The 24,440-nt window shown below is 40.7% G+C and overlaps 1 protein-coding gene across 1 annotated transcript in view; it reads left to right on the plus strand.

The window, feature by feature from the left end:
- Window positions 1-2,087: 2,087 nt before the first annotated feature.
- Window positions 2,088-24,440, plus strand: part of APBB1IP (amyloid beta precursor protein binding family B member 1 interacting protein) — a 66,423-nt gene continuing 44,070 nt past the window's right edge. Inside the window, 2 exon segments of the mRNA XM_037510733.2 lie at window positions 2,088-2,190; window positions 2,431-2,542. The gene's annotated coding sequence lies outside the window, so the exon portion shown is untranslated.

The raw sequence follows: 24,440 nt of genomic DNA on the forward strand, positions 1-24,440 counted from the left end.
TGGCCAGGGATCGAACTCACGCTGCATAAGCATAAGTCAAATCATATACTCTCTTGCTAAGAACCTTTCAATATTCCCCATTGAAATTAGGGTGAAATCCAAAGTCCTCCAGCTGTCACAAGGACTGCTTGATCTGGACTTGGCCCAAGAATCTGTCTCTATCCTCTATGTCTGCCCTACAGTTTAGCTGTGTTCTAGTCACACCCGCCTTCTTTCTAACCTTTTGCATTCCTTCCTCAAGACGTTTTCTTGTTCTTCCTTCTCTTGGAATGCTTTTCCAAGTTTTTTCCTCCTTCATTACTTTGTAAAGAACTCTTCCCTGACTGCTTTTCCTCTCCCTTGAAAGTTACTTTATTCCATTACTTAAATTCACTTTCTATATAGCTGTAGGGTAAGGAAAAATGTCAAACTTTTCTGCCCTCCCACCATCAGGATAGATGATGGATCCTTTGCGGTCCTGAATGCATGCCTGATGGCGGGCACCTGGAGTAGGGTGTGGGCATAGGTAGATGGGATTCAGCTGGGCTAAGACTGTGCTTTTTAAGGGCGGCGTCACAGGGACACCAGCAAAAGCAGAAGAAGCTGAAAGAGAGGCCGAGAGAGAAGCAGAGCCATAGGAAGAAGCAGAGATCACCGAAGCCCAAATAGAGTGAGGATTTGCTGGGGGCTGGAAGCACTGACAGCCTCCCGGCTCCCCAGCACCCCTGCCTGCCACGTACCCGCTGAACCCCAATAAAAGACCTGCAAAAAACCACTGAGGACTCTGACTCCTCCTTTACCCGGTCTGCTGTATCAGAAAACCTGCACCGTGTCCTTTCCTGCCTTTACAATAACACTATTACTTTGTTCAGATCCTTCCAATGTGTCACTCACAGCAAAATCCCTACCATAGCTGGAAAGGCCCCACATGATCTGGTCACTGTTTCCTCCTATCTTTCTCCCCTGACCCTGCTCCACACATACCTTTGCTATTACTTCCTTGCTGTATTAGCAACTGTCAAGTGCCCTCCTAACTCAGGGCCTTTGAACGTGCTGTCCTTCTGCCTGGAATAGCCTCATCCAAAAATCTGCATAGAATAATCTCTCCTGTCATTTAGATCTGGCTCAAAAGTCACTTGTCAGATAGATCTTCCTTGATGCCACTAATTAATACAGTGACTTCAACCTCACTCCTATTTCTCTCTCTCTCTTACCATTTAGTTTCCCTAAAAATAGTTGTTTGCATGTTAAATATTTCTTTTATTTATACCTATTTTCTCCCAACTAGCATATGCCATTCATGAGACTGGGGATTGTTTTCTTCACTACTGTTTTCATTGTTCTTAAAAGAGAAAGATCCTACTAGTCCCATAAATAAATGACTGACATATCTGAAACTAATTACACTATCTGTCTAAATTATCGCTTTATGTCTCCACCAGCATTCCCACATATAAACCCTTGAAAACACAGCTAAATAGGGCAAAAGGAGATTAATTCAACCACATTTACAAATTGCAACTTATTTTAACTTCTGTAATTTCAGATACCCCCCAGCTTTATCTCAGGAAACTGCACTCTCCAGAGTGACATATTTCCAGTCAGTCCTTTGCTATTACAAATCCTGCGGTCAAGAATGACCTTATGCATATAAATTACTTCTTTTCATCACTGTTATCCTTATGATATAGTTTTAGAAGTGGAATCTCTGGTTCAAAGGGTAATTGCATAGGTAAGCTAAATAGATACCGCTTAGTTCCGTTCCCCAGGGTTCCTGCCATTTTGTATTCCACCAGACCGAAGCCTCACCCGCCAACTGCATGTTTGGGGGAGTGTGCCAATCTGATAGTTGACAAATGGCCTTACCAGATCGCACCCTTCCCCACCCCTCCCCCAGGCTCCTCAGAGGGCCCCTGACTCCCTGGACCGCTGGGTCCCACATGGGCAGGGGGCAGGGCGCAGGGGCTCGTTGCCACCCGCAGCACAAGCAGGCGGTGACCCCCGCGGAGGGCTGTGGCCCAGCGCCTCCGAGGCCCTTGCACAACGGCGAAAGAGGAAGCACCAGAAAGGGCTGAAGTAAACACTTAGGAAGATGATTGCAAAATAAATCGGGTTTTCTGGCCTTTGTGGAGCCATCACCTAGCCCCAAGTCCCTTGGTCACGAATATATCCCGGTGGCAAAGAATCCTCGAGTGGAATCTCCCCAAAGGGGTGAGTGACACAAGAAAGGGACGGATGAGAGAGGAAGGCACACGTTTTCACAGTTTTTTTTAAGTTCTTTTTCTGCCAGGTGGAGGAGGGAGGGGGAATATAGGAGGATTAAGGCACGGGTCGGCTGCTTTGGCAAAGTGGTCCCCGAGGACCCAGCAAAGTGCCTTCTCGCCTTCGATGCAAAGCTCCACGTCTGCGCGCTGCGTGGGGAGCGCAGAGCTGACACCACTTCCTCCCCAGGCAAGGTCCCGAGTCCCGGACCAGCCCAGCGCACCCCATCTCCTGCCCGGCAGGTGTCCCACGCCGATTGCTTCCCCGCCGGGTTCGCCTGCGTCCCCGCCAAGCAGTCAAGGTAAGCGATGCCCGCCGGCCCGGGACGCACGCGCTGCCCGGGACACCCTCGGGGCTGCGTCCTGCCGGCGGCTCCAGGGCGCGACCAGTGCCCCGCGCCGCGGGCTGAGCGAGCGCCCCTGCGCCCTGCGCTGGTCAGCTGGGGACCCTCCCAAGCCACTCCGCGATCCGAGCTCCCCACTTGACCCAGCCGGAAGGCTGGGCGCAGGCACGCCTGCCACGCGTGCTGCCTGATGAGGTTTGACTGATTTCCTGCCCAGAAAATTGCTCTCAGGGCAGAGGGGGGCCTGTATGCGCCCTCACCTGTCCAGCAGGTCCAGGAGCCCCAACCTGATGGGCTCCGAAGACATTCCCGGGACCTTTTAGGAGGGCACTGTGGGTTAAACGCAGGGCGCGCCAGAGCATTGGAGAGGTCTGATGCATGTTTCCTTCCCTTAAAGCTTTCAGACAACTGTTTCTTCTTTTTAAAAATAACTTTTCCTCCCAATAGCTGCCCTTTTTGTTTTATAATAAGAAAGAGGAAAGATCTGGACACGCGGCTCAAGTTTCACAATTGGGCTTGGAATGAATGTCCAAATCCACATGGAGGAAACTAACTCGCTTTTCTCATCTGTGGGGGAACCTCAAATTGGGGGGGAGGGTTAGGGGGTTGCTTGAAGCCCTCGCCCAGAGTACCTCTTCTTTCCCTTCTGAGGTGTTTGTTATCTTTGGTACCGTTGTAGAGGTTGATTGTGTTGTTTCCTAGGGCCACTCACAGCAAAATGGGTCAAAAAGAACTTTTTTTAAAAAGGTTTATTTATTGATGCAAACAAGAAGTGGGGAACTTTCATTGTGAACCAGGAAAAAGAGTAAGGAGGACTAATAAAAAAGGGGAAAGACTCGTGAATTTATATTTATTGTTCTCCCGAACATTATTTCTGGGATTTGAATGTGTTTTCAACTCAGGCAGTGTACTCCCTACCACTCATTTCAAATTCTAGACCTCCAAACAAAAACTACAAAGAGGGACTCTCTCTGAAGGCATCTTTTTAACTCTGGCCTCACTGAAAGACCTGGCTGCACATGGGCAGGCTGACGGTAATCCTGGCTAGCAAAATTAAAAGAGGATCTTCTGTAATGCTTCCGGATCGCTGTTTCCGGATAGTCTGCTCAGTGTTGTGAAAGGTCTAAGAAATTCAGTGTCATTTTCGGGTTGTTCCCGCTGTTGCTAATATTTGTGTCTTTTCTGAGTCATTTGGAGACTTGAGTTCTTTAATATTTGTCTTTAACTAGACGAAAATGAGCTTGATTAATTTGCGTATTAAGTGTTTTAACCTCTCTAGACCTCAGATGAAATATCTGTAAAATGAGATTATTTGGGCTGCATTATGTCTGTCATTAAAACAGCAACTGAGAAACTGCTACATTGCTTCAAATTTGTCTTGTCGGGAACACTGGCATTTAGAATTACTGGTCACTAACAAAAAAAAAAAAAGTGTGGGGAAAATAATATCAGATTGTGTTAGATTTGAAACATCAAATTTTTTGAAGTCTTTTGGTCCTGAGAATTTTTCTCTAAACACAGACTCAATTTCTGGCCTACCTGTAAAATGGCAAGTTTCTTTTCTGTAGAAAAACTGGCTGGGGAGTTGAGGTGCCCAAACTTGGGCAATCAGTATTAGATTTCAGAATTCTTTAATTGTCATTTTTCAAGAATTACAACTTTGTAACAGGGATTATTTTATGATTTAGTTGCCTTACATATTAGACATAATATTAGAATATGTAGTGTACATAATGTTTTGTATTTCTTCTCCTATCACCTACTATTTTTGCCTTTTTTCATGTAAAATAAAAAATGCTAGATTTTTTTATATTCATATTACTATGTCATGTTACTATTAGAATGAGCTATTAATAAAATTCATTGCCATAACTGTCTATTTGAAATGCCACTTTGGATTTTCCTTAAACTGCTCTTTCAAAAAGTGTTTGTTTTATTTACATCTAATTCTCTTTAAGTATTTTTAAACTTAAGATTTTTGGTGAGTCCACAAATTCTATCATATATTAAGTTTGCATGTTATAGTCTGTCACACAAAACTTTTACAATTCTATAGGGCCTGGTAGATTTATTTTATAGACCTATTTTATATTTTCCCAAGAAAATAGACCTATTTTATATTTTCCTAAGAGAATCTTAGGAATTCTTCCCTCAAAAGAGTAATTTATATTAACATAATATTTTTAGAATAAAAATATGTTTATGTCAATTCTGTCATCATAAGTGGCAAGTAACTTAAAATTTAAGTATTTATTATGAATTCAAATACATATAAAAAATGCCAGAATTTAAGGTCTTAAATTGGTATCCTGGTTGCATGGTGATGTTTATATGTATTGTGTTGTCATTATCATGTGACACAAGACTTAGCGGAAACTGCAATCTGCAAAAGTAGCAATTAGATTTATCTGGAGGAGAGAGAACAGCAGTATTAAGGAAAGGTGTTGATGGAGCTATAATCAGTTTAAGCAGCTAGATTGCTATGCAGGGTGACAGGAGAGGGCCTGAAGGGAGCTTCTAGGGACTAGAACAGGTGACCTGCCACACCTGCATCCCTGTTACCTGGACATATTACAGCAGCAAAGTTATGTCTTAAAAAATGTTGGTTAAATATGCAGCTTGTATCCACTTCTGGGTGGTACTGTCAAAATGTCTCAAGCCCCTAAGGCCTGGTGACCCCATTAGTACCAACTCTGAGGCCTGAGCAGGTAGCACCACTCCAAGGTACCCCACCTTCTCAGTCCATATCTGGGGCTTGAATTCATAACCCGTCTCCATACATTTCCTGAACATTGACTGTGAACTCCAATCACTCAGATTCATAACAACTATTTTCTTTCAACTAAGCTTCCTCTCTATCACCAAATGATAAGAGTAAATAATAATTTCTATATTTATTTAGCTCATATTTTATACCAGACCCTGTGATAACTGATTTTGATGTGACATTTCATTAATCCTCATATTCTGGGATTATACCTTTATTATTCCCCTTTAACACTGAGGAAATGAAAGCACAGAGAGGTTTGGAAACTTACACAGAGTAGCAGAGCTGACATTTGAACCAGTCTGATACCAATACCTGAGGTGCTGAACCAGGAACAAGGCCTCAAATGTTGAAAAAACTTGGGTCCTTTCCTCAGTGAACTAGTCTAGTAGGAGAGACATGGATGGACGGTTGTCATTCTACACATGACGAGGGGTGTGTGCTGTGGGAGCATATGTGGGGACACCACATCTCTCTGAGGTCAGGAAACAAGGATGAGCAGGTAATCATGCAAAGAACTTGGCTTGTTATAGTGGGGAGACAAGATCTAATCAAGGTTGAAGCAATTATCTTTATATATGTCTTTGGAAAATATAATCCACTTTGGCAGTAATCATCTTTTCATTCTTATCTTTATGTATTCTAATCCCTCTCAATAGCTTCAAAGTTGATTAAATCACTGCAGCAATGAGTATGCTTTTTTTCCCCAAATTCTGCTGAGAATCTTTCAATTTGATCTCATATCAGACTCATCAGTGAGATGTCTGTGGACTGGAGGGGGATGAACACTAAATGATATAATTGCTGTGTACAAGATATATAGATGTATGAGAGATATATAGGTAAATTATAATATAATAAAACCAACATCTGGGTACTATCACCCAGCTTAAGTAAAATACTACCAATACATATCCTGACTTCCTCTCAATAATGTTCCCCCCCCTTTTTAAAAAAAAACATTTATTAATTTTTTTATACAAGAACCAGGGTACAGGCCAGATGCGCAGGAGGGTGAGAGGATTCACCAGAGACAGCGGAGAACAGAACAAGCAGACGGACGAAATACACTGCTGAGGGGGAGCAGTGGGTGAGATAGGAGAGGTCTGCTGCGCCATGTGGGATTCTCGCTGGCCGGCTGGGATCGAACCCACACAGCAGAGGATGCAGACAGCTTCACAGTGTGGCGCTCAACCTCCTGCGCCACCAGGGAGGTTCCCCCTTTTTTCTTAATAGACGAAATCATTATTCTGAATGTGTTAATTTTATGAAAGTACATAGAAAACAGGTACAGTCATTTGCAAAGAAGATGTTAAACTTGGAATTCGAGTACATGGGAAACTGGAATTAAAGTCTCGACGAACTCCAGGAATGGTCATAATACAGTGTGCTATTAAGTAAAAGGGTGTATAATTTAAATAGTATAAAACCAAAAATGGATGATAAATGGTGGATAGTATTACAGTAATAGCTGTGTCTTAGTCCCTAACGAAGTGCCTGAAATTCATCCGGTGGGTAAATATAATTTTTCAGTGTAATAAAAAAATATATAACTTGGGAACTATTAAAATTTCCATATTACCTAGACTTCCATTTTAAATGCAATTCAGTCACTCAAAAATATTTGCCAAGCACCATCCTACATGCTAGGGACAAGCCAGTGAACATTAGAGACAAAGACCTCTTCTTGCCTTTATGGACTTTATGTTCTCGTGGACAGATAAATAACTATTAAAGATATCAGAAGTGATAAGTTCTACAAAAAAAGAAAAAGAAAAAAGACAAACCTAAGCAAAGTTGCAGGATTAAGTAGGGTGGTCAAGCTTGGCCTCATTGAAAGATGAGATTTGAGCAAAGGTTTGAAGGAGATCAAGAAGTTAACCAAGAGATTCTCTGCTGGAACAACCAGTGTCAGGCTGTAAGGTCAGATTGTACCTAGTGCAGTTGAGGCACAAGAAGACCAGGTGGCTGGAGTGAGCAAAGGTGGAGTCACAGATGTAGCTGGAGAGGTACGAGGAGGGTGAAGAGATGGCAGATCATGCAAGTTCTTCTAAACTATTGTAAAAACTTTGGTTTTTACTCTGAGTGAAATTGAGGGGCCATTGCAGGATTCTTAGAAGAGGGTACGTGATATGACTTGGATTTAAAAGTCTCTCTCTGACTCCTTGAGAACAGACTGGACAGGGAAAAGGTGAGAGCATGGAGCTCAGTAGGGGGCCTGAGAATTGGCACATATTTTGAAGGGACAGTCAAAAGGATTTCTTGACAGAGTGGCTGTGGCGTGTCAAAGTAAAAGGAATGGAGGTTGACTCGAAAATCTTGGTGCTAAACAATTGAAAGGGATAGACTTGTCCTCAACCTCGATGGGGAGGTTGGAGGAGAGACTAGCAGTTCAGTTTAGGACACCGATAGGAACTAGTGATTGATAATAGTTGTGTGCCTAATAATATGTGAGGTTAATGTCCTTCAGGCGAAGTAACTGTTTGGGAAGATAGTGTTATTTTCATTTTACAAATTAGAAACAACAGTTAAGGAATTTAAGAAATTTTCCCAATATTGTATAGTGTAAGAAATGAAATATAGGGCCTCCCTGCTGGCACAAGGGGTTAAGACGCAACCTATGAAGCTATCGGCAGCCACTGCAGCACGAGTACGATCCCCAGCCAGGGAGCTACCCACATGGTGCAGAAGGCCTCTCCTGACTCACCCGCCGCTCCCCTCAGCAGTGTATTTCAATAGATCTGCCTGTTCTGTTCCCCTCTCTGTCTCTGGTGAATCCTCTCACCACCCCCCCCATATCTCTGGCCTGTACCCCAGTTCTAGCATGCATAAATAAATCTTTTTAAAAAATGAAATATAAAACCAGATCTTTGGGATCCTAAACGTGCCAAAAGAGTTGACCAACAATCTTTATTATATAGATAAAAACAAGAATGTAGTCCACCAATCAGTAATGTTCCACCTCCATGAGAAACACAACAATGAAAATTGTTTTTAATAAGTGAAAAGGCAAGAAATGAATGCTAAGAAACCCCATGGTCATACATAAATTCAAAACCATTGACATGAGTTTTATATAATACAAGATTTCTATGACTGTGAGCTTAACAGCAGAAGTCTAAGGAAGGGAGGTCAAAAGTCTTTTCAACAAAGAAGCTTTTTTTCTACCTAGAATTTAAAGATATATATTTTTTCAAAATCTAAGGCCAGCTTGAGAGGAGAGGAGAGCTTCCTCATTGCATGGCTGGATTTCAAATGGATTCAAATGTTAGAGCAGACCTAAGTTCACTATTAACTGTTAAAGAATGTTAGATTTCGTTATCACTGTTATGTAAACATCTCTCTGCTGATAAGTATGCGGTAAATATCACTATTTTGACATTAGGAAAGCTCAAAGTGGTTATTAAGACATAGCTCCTGAAATCAAGATCAATGCCATTTTATTTGTTTTAATTGCAATAGGTATCAAGGCAATGCCGTTATGAAATAGTGTGACTTAGTGGAATGCCACTTGCTATTGACTACTGATTAATAGATAATTAATTGTCATCAGGTAAAAAAGTACAGTCTTCAGTTAAGTGCATTATTAGAATTTCATCTCAAAAGGAAAAGAACAAATTGGTTATGTGAAGGGAAAAAAAATTACCACACGATCTTTTCAAGTAATTTACAATGTATTATCTCAATGAATTTAGTGATTCAGTAAACTTACCTGTGACTGCTGTATTTATATCAATAAACTCATCTGAGCTAACACAAAATTCACAACCGACAATGAATGGAGTAGGTCTGGGTTATGGTATTGGTTTGTTTGTTTTCTCTGGGAGAATGAGGTCCTTTTGTTAAGGTCCATAAATAATATGGACATTAACGTGTTTATTAAATGCACGACAGCTTACATCCCCTTTCGGAAGGAGCAAACAGAAAAGATGTTGCTCAGGCCATGAATGTAGGTCATGCCTTGCAGTGCTGTGAACACATGGGTGCTCTCATTACCTCTATTGAACAGAGAAACTGAAAGCCCAGGGTACCTGGCCACTCTGACTGTTACATAGAGAAGCACTTCTCCAGGCGAGGCTTGGGGATGGGGGTTGAGGGGCAGCGACTTACACAAACACTGCAGTTAAATGAAACTCTGCTCAATATACTATAATTGGAACTTTTTTGTTCTTCAGTTTCCACACACATCTGTTGAGGGCCAACCATGTGTCAGTGTGGAAATATAAAATAGAGTAAGATATGACCTCTAACCTCAAGAAGTTTCTAGTCTGGTGAGACACAGTCCTGTAAATAAACACCCTACATTGTGTGATAGTCATAGGTACTGAAAAAATGTGGTGAAGAGACTGATGATAGGGAAGACGTTATAGGAGGGTGACCAAGAGGCACTTAGCAGGTTGAAGGTATTTCCAGGTGACCCCCATGGACAAAGGCAACCCAGGGCACCACATGCATGAAACAGTTTGGTTGCTGGAACATAAAGTGCAGTGGGAAAGGAAACAGGGCGATTCTGATTTAACATGCCATGTTCAGATTGCATTTCCATGATGCAGTCACCACAGTCTACCATCTTTGAGTCAAATGCTCAGTCACTTGTAATAACAGCATTATAGTGCTCTAGGCAAGAGCTGTCTGGTAGAAATAAATATAAGCCACATATTTATCTTTAAATTTTCAAAAAAAGTGATAATGTTCATTTTTAGTAATATATTCTATTTACCATAACCAAAAATATCTTCAATATTCATTATACTAAATTACATCAAATTTAAGCCATATTAAAATTATTAATAAATTCTTTTATTCTTTGTTTTCATAAGAAGTCTTCCACATTCAGTGTGTTTTATACTTACAGCACATTCATGATTCAAGGACTCAACAGCCACAGGTGGCTAGTGGCTACTGAGTTGGCTTATAAACTAGATACTTGCACACATTTTGTCTCCTATAACTTGGTGTTGACTGTTAAGCTGAATAGAGGCTCTTAGATGAATTCTAAAGTAAGCTAAAGGGAAAAGGAAGAGAACAGCATTTTCTATTAGAAGGGGCAGCTCCTGGGATTCTCCGCCTAGAAACTTTATTAGCCCTCCACCAACAAAAACAAGCAACCTCAGAGGGTCACTACTTCCTTTCCTTTTAACTTTTTCTCTTCCCTTCCCATTCCCTTGTGTTTTGGACTCACCTAGTGATAAAAAGGACTTTAAAAAAAGGAAAGTAAGTGGTGGAGCTGTGTGCCCTAAACCCGCATCCGGTGTGATCTGTTTCCCTAGGCAACCGTGGTTGGCAACATCTTTTTTTCTTTTGCTTCCACCTGCTAGTTCACAGCGTGACACACATTCTTGCATTCTTATCAACAGCAAGTGCCCTTGCAGCGGTTCTCAACTCCACAAACACACCCCTCTTTCCGGGGAAGGGGTTAGTGATAAGATTTGGAGATGGGAAGGTATAGTTTGAAAAAGCCTCAGGGAGATTCGCACAATATTCCACTCTGGTTCTGAACAGTTAAGAGCTCTGTCCTAGACACGCCGCTTACTGGCAAGTAGATAGCCACTGAAATTTTTTACTAATTGAAAAGATATGAACAGAGCTGGGTTTTAAGAAGAAAACTCTGGTAGCGTTCTACTAGATTTAGGGAGATAAATAGTTAGTTGGATCCTGATAACTCCTGAAGGGGACCTGAACTAAGGAGGTGGTTTTGGGAAAAACGGGAGAAGTTCAAGGGCATTGAATTTCTGAATTGACAAGATGCTCTGACTAATCAAATGTTTGACCTCCAAAGCAGGTGGCTAGCAGGAGGCCCCTTGAAGTTCCAGAGAAGAGATCTGAAGGGAGATAACCAGGCTGGTTTGCAGGGGAAAGAGGAGTTATTCCCTAGGGAGAGGGCTAGTCCTTTCCACACCTGCAGCACAAGCAGCAAGGCTGAGCCTGGCCATCGCCAACATCCACAGCTCTTACTAAGTCACCCCGTGATTCTTCACCCAGCCTTTTCTTGCCTTCGTCTCATCTGCTTTCCCACTTCCTTACGTGGGGCTTCTGGCGTCCTGCCAGGCACCCATGGCAATATCAGCCTCACTTGGCTGCTCTGTTCTACACCTTCCCTAGATCCAATTTTCACCCAGATCCTCTCTGGGCTGATGTTGTCCCCAGATAGGCTCTAGCTTGGATCTTGCTGTCCCACAACCTGTAGTGAGAATCCAAGGTAGTGGAGGGTGAGAGTTCATTGGTGGAGACTGGTAAGTTGTAGTTGATTTTCATTCATTCATTTTTTGTAAGTCATAGGATTTATTTATCTGTTTATTTAGCTGTAATATTGGTTATCAACAGTGTATGTGATTCAGCAGCTTGACCTTCTGGCTTTTGGTTTTGTCCTTTTGCAGTCCCTGGCCAGTTGGCTCCAGCACCACTGTAGGTCCCCCCTACCCATCACAGACAGGCAGTTGCACCCCAACCCTTCAGCTTGGCAGCTTCAGATTTACCAGACCCAGGACCAACAGGGGTCTGAAGCCTAGCTACATCTCTTGGCTCCGAAGGCAGACTTGACCCCCCCCTCTGCCTTCCACCTCTTGCAGCCCATATGCCAGGAGCCCCAAGAGCTCCAGCCACCAGCTGCAGGTCCCAGCCTAACACTGGCTGTGGCCCTCGCAGCCATACCTCCTGTCTACAAGCCTTGGGCTGCTTTGCCCAGAGCAGGACCTTATGACCTCCTTCACACTGCAGGACCTGGCCCAGGTAAAACTGACTTTTTGTACTGCCCTGCACACTCCATGTGACCCCAAGCCCCAGGAAACAAGACAGCTGGCAATTAAACCACTGGTGGAACTGCCTTGTAGGAATGCCCTGCAGGTGAAGGAAGTATAAATGCAGGTCTGAATGTGAGGGCAAGATGGAGGTACCATTAAGATGCTTCTGCTTCACTCTGAAACTATATCCAGAGATTAGATGATATGAATAAAGATAATGGAAAAGAAAGAATAGAGAGGGTCTATGCCAAAGATAATGTGGGTCACAGCTGAAATTACTATCAGTTTTCTGAAATGTTAGAGTTGTCAAATTCCTCAGAAAGTAATTAAAGCTGCTTTTTACTCCTATTTATGAAACTGGAAATGTTTATTATCTAACAAATACCTTTTGTCAAGACAGCACCTTTGAGCAACAGAACAGTGAATGGAATAGAAAGTGGGGAAACTTGATAGATGGTCTTAGAAGTTTTACTGAGAACTTACCCAGAAAAACTCATGAACCTGATTAAAGTATTAACCAAGGGCAGTGTGACATTTTTCTCTGTGTCCACATTATCTTTCTGATACATTATATCGGGGCTTCATTGACCAGTTGTAATGTTCTGAAATAATTTATCAGTGATAATGTAGATACAAAACACAGATGCTATAATATGCTAGCACAAATTAGACTGTATTTCATTTTATGTTTTAATTATAAGACTATAAAGTGCCAAATTCTTTGTTATTCTTGTTTATGTTTCATATTATCTATTTTGTATCTATGCTTTCACTGTTCTGCTTTAATACTATCATTGTTGACATCTTCTGTTATTTTCTTCTCCAAAATTTCCTCTGAATTTGACTCTGGTTGAATTGTGGGGTGTGTGTGTGTGTGTGTGTGTGTGTGTGTGTGTGTGTGTGGTTTTTACTATGGTTAGTTTCTAGATAGTTTGAAATTATCTTGAAAAATTCTTCTCTGATTCCTAAGTTGTTAGGAAAATGCTCTTTTACAGTATCTTTAAATTTAAATAATGTTTTATTTTTTATATATCATATTTTGGTCAGAGGATACATCTTAAGCAATTTCTCATTTAGATAATTTATTGAGATTTTCTGGTGTAGACTAGTTTTTGACATTTTTTAAATCAGTTATAGATTATATATTTTTAAATATCTACTTTTACTTAGCTCCTCTGTATCATCTTTAATTTTTCCCCACTAATCATCCAACATAGAGAGGAAATATGTTCTGATTACTAGGTCATAATTTTGTAAACCAAATTGTTTTTTTGTAAAACATTGATTTAGTCTTCAGAAAAAAATTGTATAAATAAAATAATGTTGACTGGAAAGCTTAATGAAGAATCAGTTCTGAACCTAGACAGATAATGCTAAGTTCTTAATTGCAGTTGTTGCCTCCAGAGAAATAAAATAATTATCTGATGACAAGAAAACACTCCTGCAAAGTTACTGAGCTTAGTAACAAAAAAATAAACAAATGAAATTTGTTTATAAAATTTCCCAATCAGACATTGGGGAATGCCAGACTGACTCTGGCAGTGTTTTTGAAAAGAAAGTCACAGTTGGGTGGGATGAAAAGAATGTTTTCCCTTTTTTTGTGAGCAACCCTCACATTGGAATGGCAAAAAAATATTTATGAATCAGATATTGGATAAAGATTAATATTGGGGCCTCCCTGGTGGTGCAGGCGGTTGAATGCCACACTGTGAAGCTGTCCGCAGCTTTTACAGTGCGGGTTCGATCCCTGTCGGCCGGCGAGAATCCCACATGGTGAAGTAGATCTCTCCTGTCACACCCGCTGCTCCCCTCAGCAGTGTATTTTGTCAGTCTGCCTGTTCTGTTCCCTGCTCTGTCTCTGGTGAATCCTCTCACCCCCCACCCCCGTGCTTCCGGCCTGTACCCCAGTTCTTGTATAAAAATAAATAAATCTTTTTTAAAAAAAAGTTAATATCAAAATATACATAGAGAACTCATATAGCTCAATAACAGAAAAATAAACAATCCTATTTTAAAAATGTGCAGAGGATATGAATAATCATTTTTCCAAAGAGAACATATGCATGGCCAATGGGTGCAAGAAAAAGTGCTCAAGATCACTAGTCATCAGGAAAATATAAATCAAATCACAGTGCGGTTTCACCTTACTCCAGTTGGAATGATTATCAAAAAGTCAAGAAATAATAAGTGTTGGGGAGAATATGGAGAAAAGGGAATTCTTGTGCATCGTTCTTGGGAATGTAAGAAGCAGAATATTTGTTCTTCTCAAGCGCATATGAAATATTCTCTAGGGCAGACCACATGTTGGAACACAAAACATCTCAATAAATTTAAGAAGATCAAAATCATACTGAGCATCTTCTCCAATCACAATGGCATATAAGGTTAGAAATCAACTAGAAGAAGAAAAGAGGAAAATACACAAACACGTGAAGATTAAAGATGATGATACTAACAACTCTGGGGGTAACTGAAGAAATCAAAGAACTCAGAATGTATGTGGAGGTGCATGAGAATGAAAATAACACATACCAGGATTTTTGGGATGCAGCAAAAGCAGTATTAAGAGGGAAGTTTGTAACAATACAAGCCCATATCAAGAAATAAGAAAAATCTTAAACAATCTAACGTTACACATTTTAATGGGAGAAGTGTCCAGAAAAACTGCAGATGCAGATGTGTCCAAAAAAGCACCACGCATCATCACCATTGCTATAATACTATGACTATGTCCCTTGTATATGAGTAAAGCAAAGAAGTGCCTCAGAATCCTACAGAAATTGAGTAAATATTTGCTTCAAGAGGTGGTGCATTTGCCCAGGGCAGGAATATTAATGGTGCATTGATTTCCAAAAAATGACCTTATCAAACAGAGATTAGCTTTGCCCTTTCTAGATTACTCCATTGTATCCACCTACCCTGTTCTTTCAAGCGTCTAGCCATCTTCTTGTAAGATACATGTACTAACTAAACAGAGAAGGTCCAACCATTCTCCGCCTTAAGTGAGCATTTCACATGGTTCAGGCATCAGGTGAGCAGTGTGCATACTCTAGTTTACTTTAATCCTTACAAAAACCCGTCGAATATTCTCATTTTATAGATTTAGACATGAAAGCTATCAATGCTAAGCAAGTTTCTCAACATCACACCGAAGTTAAATGCAGAGGTAAACCCGGACCTTCAGAAACAGGTATTAACTGCTCTATTTCCCACCATCTCAGGCTGCCTAGAATAACTCCACCCCCCAAGAAAATTAATGATCTCTCTCCTCTGATCCCTTGTTATTTTATTTGTGTGTTTATTATTGTTAGCATAGTGTTACACAGTTTTTGTGTCTGTCCTTTTTACATTTTGAACTTCATTCATCTAACAAATTCTCAAGGTTTGGATTCTAACAATTGGATGTTTATATATTGGGGGATAAAACTCAAGTCTGGCAGAGTTTACATTCCATAAATGCTTCTTGAACTAATGAGTGAATGAATTCGGAAGTGAAAAGTCATGGTTTAAAGCAGCAACCTATCATTGAATTTATGTGAAAATAATAAGTGATTATGTTATGTATGTGTGTATGTCCCTGTATTGGTATGTCTAGGTCATGCCAATCCAAGGGAACAATTGGTAAAGACAATTGGTAAATACCCCAGATCTAAGTTAGAAAACTCCAGCTACAACCACCCTCAGGGGAGTCTCTGCAACTCCAACTCACAGCGCCTCCTGGCACATTCCCAGAATCCTGGGCGTGTCTCATGTGACTGTCCATGTGACTGCCCTGGGAAAAGGGCTGCGGTCATTCCCGCTGCACTGCTGGTGGCTCCAGCCACGGCAGGCTACATGCTGTTTCTGAGTGGCTTTGCTTTCACTTTTCCTGAGGTGGCAGCCCTGCTTTCTTCCTCTTGTGATCTCTGTGCAACTAGCCCTGGCTGTTGCTGTGGGTAATTCCAATATAATCCACAAACAGACCTGTGTTTTTGGTTTCCTTTAAGATACAATTGTTCTTTTTAACCCTCTCACTTTGCTTTGCACTCATGACCTTCCTACCAACTAAGGACCAGGTGGTTTCCCTGGTGGGGAAGGGATGGGGCGAGAGGGAGGATCCTGGCCAGGGCAGTGTTGACTCTAACGGTTGCCGTGCTGTGGTCAGCATCTTCCTCCTCTCTGAAACCATGGTCAGCTTGTGTCCTTGCACATTGATGGGTCTTCCAGGCTTTGGAGGCTAAATATGTCTTCAGATTGAATTACTTCTTGGTGTTAGCACTTCTACTTACTGAGGAGTTCACAGAACTAAGCCCGTCTGTTCTATGCACTTCATATGAATTTCTAGAATTCTCACTTTGACCCAGGAGGTGGTATATTATCACACCTTTTTAGAAAATGAGGTTAAGTTCCCAGGGTTACACAGCAATTCTAACAAGTGGCAGTACTGGTTTTACACCAGGCATCCTGGATGTAGATTCTTCCAGTCCTTGGGGGAGGAGCTCCTCTGCCCCATGCAGCTCAGTGGTTCCCCAGCTTGAGGCCCACCCAGATGGGCCCACAATCAGAGGGGACATGTGCACAAAACAGAAATCCATCCAGGCTACTTATGGAAGATGACTTTGGAGAAAAATATTAAATGTTTTTGTTTTGTTTGAAAGGATGAGTCATCTTGGGATAGTCAAAAATTCGTTCCTTTCTTGCTTAAAAATGAAAGCGTAAAAGTATTATCAGTAGCATCTTTGAGGAAGAAGAAAGAAAATTTACTAAAAAATTGAGGAAGATATTCAAACTGAGATGCCACTGAAACATGTTTGATGTACCTCAGATTTTCCTGGTGTAATTTTTTCCATGGTGTATATCACCTAATATATTTTAACACACAGTCACAGAAATGGCCATTGATAATTCCAGATTAAAAAAAAAGTGCAGTGGGACACAGTCGTGAGCTCACTGATACAGAGTTGACCACACTTGACCTTTGGGATTTTGGTGCAAAACATTGACCAAGATGCAAAAACAGAAAATTCCTCACCCGACAGAAAGACAAGATTTGGTTGTTACTGCCATTTTTATCCATGAACAATGCTGCATATGATTTTTCTACCAGTGAAAACATCTGACTTGTATCTTAAAGAGCGAACTATAACTTCCCAACAATAGAGAAGTGATGAAGTGATGGGAAAGCACATCCCCATTAAAGTGACTTTGGAAGAATTTCGAATGACAAAAAGAAAAACACTTTACAACTGCTATGGCCATGTGGGCCCCACCTCCTCAATCTGCTTATCTCCATTTTCCACTCACCTCTGAAGGTGCTCCGTTTGTCTTCCACCCTCAGTACTCCAGAGATAACCAACGACCTCTGTGTAGTTAAAACCAAAGGTCATTTTTCAATTCTCATGTTAACAACATTCAACATTATTATCAAATTTCTTCAATAATTGACATTTTCTTTTTGGAGGTAGGAGATAGTGCCCTGCACGTTCAGAAACAGGATTTAATGACATACAATGTTCATAGAGTTACTTAGCACTATTTAGTACTACAAATAAATTATGTCTTCGTATCTTCAAATGGAGAATCTCAACATTTTAAAATGTGCAGAACATGCCAGCACTCTGCTGTCCATTACCCAAACCCTGTGTTACTTTCAGCCTTTAGAGTTCACAATATAATTTTTAGGTTAATCTAAAAAAGTCATGATTTCTTCTATACTTCTTGTTTAGTTAAACACATGAATTCTTTTTCTTTATTGCCTTAAGTATTACTGGAAGTTGAACAACTTCTTTAAATTCCAATTAAAAGCATTTGATAGGTCAGCACTTGGTACCTAAAAGATAATCCTTCATGAGGCATAAAGAACATTTCGGTATCTTCTGACTTTGAAAATGACAATCATAGCATGGCTGCCCTGTGACAGACAGTTTTCTGCAAATGTGACTTTACATCTTTGTGAATCTTTTTGAAACTTTTTCAACCATGATTTGGCATCCAAATTTAATTTAACAGTTGAACTGTGTGTTCTCTTACCAGTACAGATAACCCAAGTGAAATGAGGTAGGTGAATAAATGCTTTTTCTGCTCTACTCAGTTTGCACATGTGTAGTTGAGGTAGACGGTGTCAGAGTTGATTCCTATTGGTGGTTGCCAAATTTCTTATTCTACTCTATGCATCATGATTTCAGAAGCACTGAAATACAAAAATAGGTGTGCTTGAGTTGAGGAAATAAGTTGCCTTTATTTTTTCTTTTGGTTTCCGTGGCGTTTTTTTTTTTCTGTTATTTTGCAGCAACCTATGGATTTATTTTGCAATTAGTGACACTTCACAATACTGACCACCAGTACTATTGTGTGGTAGATTCAGCTCTTCAGTGGCTATGTATTGTGGTGGGTTCAGTCCTGAGTGGCTATATACTGCTTTCTAAGCAAAACCTGGACTGTGCACTCTGCCTAACACTGACCCTCCAAGCCCCAGTGGAGCACCTGGTTCTGTTACTTCAGTGATGGTTAATGAAAGGATGACTCTAATTTTTAGGAATCTTTACCAAATATCCCTTTTGCCCTCCTGAAGCTTATAAAGTATTTGACACCATTATCCCCATGCTGGGATGTTTAAGAATTTTAGCGGTCCCATAGAAAATCTTCTTTGCCCTGGAAAACATTGCTCTTCACTGTCACAGCAAAATGGAAAATTGAAGCTTGTGTGTTTTTGACCTTCTCCCCTTTATCCTTTTCTACTTTCAACTTGGAGTTGGAAGAAGAGAAGAGAAGATTAATTTGATTTAATCATCAGTCGAAATCTTACGGTCACCAGATAATTTTCATTTCAGCCTGTTTGTTAAGTAAGTCACGTAGACCCAAACATATGCTGCCTCTCCTTTTCCACCTTGACTAAGGTGTGGGTCCAAAGCCATGCCAGAGAAGAATCTTATCTTAGAGGTAGGAGTACCCCGTTCTGGAAAGGCAGTACATGACAGAACATTCATGATCTTCTCTTTGAAGACACAACCCAGTTGTGGAGGTCTTTGGAGGCAGTGATGTGAGAGATTCTTCTCTCAGATGGGAAGGTGACTCCATGGAAACTTTTCTGTGCTGGGATGTTCCTTTTTCTTTCCTTACTTTCTTTGCATTGGTGATGAATATGTGTCACCTCTAGGCAGATGTCTGTTTGTCTAAATGTGTTTCCATCTGTATTTTTCTTTCACACACACCTTTCTTTTTTTTTTTTTAAAGATTTATTTCATTATTTTATTTATTTATTTTTTATTTATTTATTTATACAGCACTGGGTACAGTCAGAAGCGCGGGAGGGTGAGAGAATTCACCAGAGCCAGAGCGGGGAGCAGAGCAGGCAGAAGGACCGAAGTACACTGCTGAGGGGAGCAGCGGGCGGCAGGAGAGGTCTGCGCGCCATGTGGGACCCTCCTCTGGTGGCCGGGGAGCAGCCGGTGATTGAACCGGCGATGCAGAGGCTGCGGGCAGCTTTGCAAACCCAGCGCTCAACCGCTGCGCCACCAGGGAGGCCCTGCCACACACACCTCTCTTGCTGTGCCTCTGTTGTCTGTGTGACTTGTTTTCTGGATAAGGCAGGGGAGTAACGAAAGAGACTTGAGTTTGAGTACTGCCCACCCATGCATTAGGTGGGATCTTGGGCCATTTACTCTAAACCCTGACTATAAACTCATCTATGAAAATTCAAAAACATGTTATCTCCCGCTACATGACTTTTATGAGATCTGGGTGAGATAACTTACCAGCAGTGCACAGGATAGATTTTTTTTTTCTTTAACTTAGTCTTTTCCCCCTTATATCCCCCACCCACCTTCCTCTTCTTTTTTTTCTTTGTTTTATTTTTTTTTTTTTTGAACTCAGGTCTGTCTGAGTTAAAAGGGTGCTTCTTTTTCTTCCCAACACCAAAAATGTAAATAATGCACACCCACACACGCTTCACCCAAATTCACTCATTCTTACATTTTGCCATGTTTGTTCTATTTTTTTCACCAGAGACATTCTCTTACATCCACAGTACACACTCTGGAAAGTTAATTGAGTCAATACCTTTTCTGACACACAATCTGTAATCCTAAATTCCAAATTATCCCAACAAATCCTGTTTTTTTATTATTTTTTTTAAGAATCCAAAACAGTCCATTTGTTTTGCATCTTGTCCCTCAGTTTGGATTTGTCTGATTGATTTCTCTCGACAACTAAGTGTTACCGGTGAGATGCCACATCCTCTTACATCCCATCAGGGTTAAGTTCAGAGTGTTCCATCAAAGTTTGATTTGGTTAAATATTTTTGTAAGTGATAATTAATATGCTTCTCTGTATCACTGACTTTGACTTCTTTTTTTTTTTTTCTAAGATTTATTTATTTATTTATACAAGCACTGGGTACAGTCAGAAGCACAGGAGGGTGAGAGAATTCACCAGAGCCAGAGCAGGAAACAGAACAGGCAGACTGATGAAATACACTGCTGAGGGGAGCAGTGAGTGTGGCAGGAGAGGTCTGCACACCATGTGAGACCCTTGCCGGTGGCCAGGGATAGAACTGGCGCTGCAGAGGCTGCGGGCAGCTAAACCACTGCACCACCAGGGGAGGCCCTTGACTGAACTAAGTGTTACCGGTGAGATGCCACATCCTCATACATACCATCAGGATTATGTTCAGAGTGTTCCATCAAAGTTTGATTTGGTTAAATACCTTTGTAAGTGTTAATTAATATGCTTCTCTGTATCACTGACTTTGACTTCTGAGTCCTGTTGAGCATACGGGGGTCTTATTCAGCCATCTCACCATCCCTACGGCTTGACTTAGCAGAGTAGCATGTTTTGCATAAATAATAGTCTCCAACCATCTTTCACCTTTGGTATCAACCAGTTGGTGTCTTTCCACCAACTATGGTGGTTGAATTGGTTTCCTCTTTTTTTCTGTCTCCCTTCATTACTTCTCCACCACTCTCCCTTAAGGCATTCATTTATTCAGCAAATATTTTTGAAAGTCTGCTGTGGGCTCTATGCTTAGCACTAAGAATACAGAGGTATTGCCCTCATGCAGTTTACATAAATATATTGCACTTTAGTTTTTCTATTCATCCACTCATTCAGCAGTGTCTATCACATATCTATGTTGCTCTATTTGTTGGGACCCAACAATAAACAAAAATAGTCAAATCCCTGCCCTCACAGGGCTTGCATTCTAGTTGGTATGATGGGCAAGAATATGAACAGGGAAACAGGGTTGTGAAAAAGTTGTTTCTGAAATAGGTCAAGGAAGTCCTCAATAATGAGGGGATATTTCAACAAAGACTGAAAGGCTGTGAGGAGAAACTATTTAGGCAAATGGGAAACAGGTTTTCAAGATGGAGAGAAAGCATACACACATGTATACTCACAGTGTTGAAGAAACAACTGGGAGGCCAGGGTGAGCAGAGAGTTAAGAGATAAAATCAGAAAGGCAAGAGCGGGGGACAGGACCATGCTAAGTAATAGGGAATATGTGAGATAAGAGAGTAGCGTGGACTAGAGGTACTGTTTAGAAGTCGGCAGCCTGCATATGGTATTTAAAGGCATGCAACTGATGAGATCATCTAGGGAGTGAGTTTAGAGACCAGAAGAGAAACTGAATATGGTTGATGAGAAAGCAAATGCAGAGGCGAAGGGGAGGTGCCTAAAAGGTGGGCCGAGACCCATCAAGGATGTCTAAGACCTGAATCTTAGACCATTTGGGGCAGCCTTTAAAAAAAAAAGAATACAATATTATGAACCAATAAATCAACAACAAAAGGAAACATTTACAAAGAGTGAGAAATGGAATCACAACTAATTTCTTCAAGCACATATCATAAACATGATAAAATGCAAAAAAAAGGTCTTGTTTTCATTACTCATAATTAATTGCCTGATATATTTTTCTTACATCAGCTACATATTCTTTGATAACCTCTCCATGTGAGGATGAATTCAAATTAAATATTTCTATGAGGTAATAGAGAAATAATTTAGTTTTATCTCCAGTGTGGTTGTTAAAAAATTTTTATGCGAAGTTTAGAAAAAGTTTACTTTTGTATCATCTCTCTTTGGAAGGCTCCATCCGTAACTTCCTCTGTGGCTTCTTGTTCTGATGATGCTTCTTGCCCAAGAGCGAGACCTCAGAGAACTGAGGTTTTTGCTCTCACACAATATGGCATGGCACCCCATCACTCCCAAGGGCCCAGGAAATAACTAGTCCACCTCAGCCAGGACCACACACTCTTCAGCTCTGGCCCCTTCCAGTTTCTAGAGTGGTCCTGGTGGTGATAAAATGTGGCCATAATCAAGGTGACCTCATGCAAGAAGCAGATAAGAACAAGATCTCCTTTAGATCTTCTCCTTGGACTTGAAGATGGCATCCACAGTCCATGAGATCTACCAATGATTCAGCTCTTGCTGGAGTCTTGGTGAGGTAGAGGTACTGATGGCATCCCACCAGCCCCACCTCAAGCCTTAAGACCACTCCCTACATGAGAACAGTGGGATGCCACTGCTGGGATGCCAAAAGAGAAACACAGGCTTAGAAAGGGCACGCATGTAGACTTAAGCTTTATTAACATCAAGGCAAATTGGCTTCTGTTGGGAGGAAAATCAGGAAAGAAAGCTTTCATGGAATCCAAGTGAGGAACCTGTTTTCAAGGAAATTAAATGCTGTTTAAGATGCTAAGAATTAACCTTCTGATTTAGTAGTATGAAGGAAAATGGGAGTCTTGGCACAGTTTGGTAAAAACTGAAAAGTCTACTGTCAAGGCTGGCCCATCTGGTGTCCAGTGAGGACCCTCTACCTGGTTTTCGAGTGGCTGTCATCTCATTGTATTCTCACCTGGCAGGGAGAGAGATTGGTGGAGAGAGAGAGAGAGAGAGAAAGAGAGACAGAGACAGAAACAGAGACAGAGACTGACTCTTCTTATAAGGGCACTAATCCCAACATGAGGGTTCTACCCTCATGACCAAATTACCTCCCCAAAGCTCCAGCAATAATACTATCACACTGTGCGGGATTAGAGAGAATTTTGGACAGATACAAACATTCAACCACACCAGACTAGACTCAAAGGAAAATAGAGACAATTGGGAGAGAGTGAATACAGATAACTGTTCATAGGAATTTTGTGCATAAAAATTAACATCTGTGGCTTTTATTTACAAATGAGTGAATAGAATATTCTCTATTTTTGTTTGCAAAAAAACCTAACTTATGTTGTCTCTTTGGTTTGATGTTACAGTAGATACTAAATGTAAAAGCTGTTCCCCATTCCTTATATAGGTGCCTGAACTAGAATAAAAAGGGAACTTAAGAAAATCTCAAAATTTAAAAGTTTTTTTCAGCCCTTATATATCCAGGTGAAACTAGTCAACAACTTGTCTCCCAGAGATATAGAAAAGTGATCCTTTGCACAGATGGAAGTGAGACTATCTGTATTCAAAAGCAATGCAATTTGAAAGCAAAAGCATTAAAAAGATGATACTTTTTAAAATATGGTAACCCATCCCATGTTCTGTGTGTGTGTGTGTGTCTCTGACAAATTCTAAGGCTTTTTTTCAAAGCACCCACTTAATGTTTTTAAATTACTGAAATAAATCATGTCATTTCATGTTTCCTTTCTCATTACAAATGTCATTTCCATCTAACTTTTCCCAACATAATACTGCTGACCTACAAACCCTCTTGTCTTGGCTGTTGCTTTTGTGTGCCCATTCATATGAGTATCCACAGTGTCCACAAAAATGTCCTTTGTGATTGGTTGTTGTGTTAGCCTGTATTGTTCATGTGACCACAGTGATTATCCCATTAACTTCATAACTGTTTGTCAGCCTAATCATTATTTGTTTGTCTATTTCATAAAATTTTCACTGACCTCAAGTATGCCGTGCAGAGCTTGGCCCAAGAGATTTCTTCATCTTAGCTCTATAAATTTTATTTGATATTATGTGTAATTTTAAAGCTACTTCTGTTTCCTGTGTAATGGTACACAGAAGCTTTAGATTTTCTCCACTCCGCAAACATCACAAACTTTTTACCATGTGTTGTGAACCACTTCCTCTTGGTAAGTGCTCTTTGCATTTAGAAAAAATACTACACTGAAGTAATCAAGTAAAATTCAATATTTTATTTTCTAATAATTTTCTACACTTGCTGCTCCACAGTTTCCACCAGCATTTGTGATCACCTGGATTGTGTAGTACATACTCTATATGAAGAGTGAGCTCTGTCATAAGCACATTTTAAAAAAATTTTCTCCTCTTTCATAGCTGCAGTTGGAATATTTTTTTCAAGGAAAAAATAATCTGACAAACTTTCTTTTTGGTTTAAAAATAATAAAAAAAAATAATTTAA

This window comes from Talpa occidentalis, unplaced genomic scaffold, assembly GCF_014898055.3.
Source record: "Talpa occidentalis isolate TD23 unplaced genomic scaffold, MPIMG_talOcc4v2.1 talOcc4.14, whole genome shotgun sequence".
Classification (NCBI taxonomy): Eukaryota; Metazoa; Chordata; class Mammalia; order Eulipotyphla; family Talpidae; genus Talpa; species Talpa occidentalis.